General features: G+C 31.7%; 1 protein-coding gene across 3 annotated transcripts in view; it reads left to right on the plus strand.

The window, feature by feature from the left end:
- The window catches only part of KLHL13 (kelch like family member 13), an 80,914-nt gene that overhangs the window by 46,264 nt on the left and 33,469 nt on the right, over positions 1 to 1,181 (plus strand). The window lies entirely within an intron of this gene.

Genomic DNA, 1,181 nt, shown 5'->3' on the forward strand with positions numbered 1-1,181 from the left:
ATTAAAAATTACACTTCACATTACACATTATATATATATATATATATATGTGTGTATGAATTACCAGTACGAAATCATACATTTATAAGAATTTTATGGTTCTTAACAAGGCTCATTAACTTGCTGGCATAAACTAATGTAATTCCGACTGCTCATAGTAATCAGATTGGTAGATCATTTTTTTTTTTCTTGCAGTAGGGGTATAATACTATTGATCATCAGTTCTTGTCCTTAAAATTAATGTATACCCCTGATTGTAAGAAAATGTTATGATACAGGAATGTAAGGTTGGTGGATATTATATATTTTATGTGTAGACAAATTTCCTTTTGTTTCATGTCTATCTGTTTTTATTCACAAAACACAAAAGGATCTCGCAAGGTGGTAAACTTCCTGTTGAAGGCTTACTGTACCTTCTTTTTCTGATTTAATTCAAAGATAATTTAAAGAAAACAAGTGTGTTTTGATGGGTTTAAAAATGAATTGCATGCTTGCAATTGGTTTTTTATTAAGCAGTACTTTTTTATTATTATGGCATATAGAACAGGGATTTTAATGTATTTTAATTGTGATTATATTTGATAAGCAAAACCTGGAAGTTAATTTTGATTAAAAGCAATATCCACTTCCCCATGTCATTGTAATAGAAGCAACACATTTTGCTGCCTAACTTGTAAACTGTTGCAGCTAATTTAGATTTTGGGTTTATGGTGGTCAGATCAGTAAACGACTTCCAGTGACAATTTTTTTTTTTCTTTTCTCTTTTCATTGAGTTACTGTATGGGTTTAACTTCATAACATGTCGTTATAAAACTGTTGTGATGAACATAAGCATGCATTTTTATTTCCAAACAATCGACTTTAAAATAGACATAGTTTTAATGTGTTGAACAACGCTGTGCATGGACTTGCTATAACCGTACATGAGGACCATTCTAAAATGTTTTTTCCTACTAAAATGATACCTATATAATTTCCTATAATGTTACGTGTCTGTGTGAACTGAAGTGTCCTGCCACTGCCTCAGGACATACAATAGTACTCTGTCCAGCTGTAATGTTCCAACTCATTGTTTGCCGGCATCAGATTGGCATAACGTCTGTAGCACCTTTTAGAAGTCTTTTTTTGTTGTTAGATATCTTGTAGTCTTTGTACAGGGTGTCTCTTGGTTTGATGCTTGT

The sequence above is a fragment of the Nanorana parkeri genome, unplaced genomic scaffold, assembly GCF_000935625.1.
Source record: "Nanorana parkeri isolate BGI_ZX_2015 unplaced genomic scaffold, ASM93562v1 scaffold373, whole genome shotgun sequence".
Lineage (NCBI taxonomy): Eukaryota > Metazoa > Chordata > Amphibia > Anura > Dicroglossidae > Nanorana > Nanorana parkeri.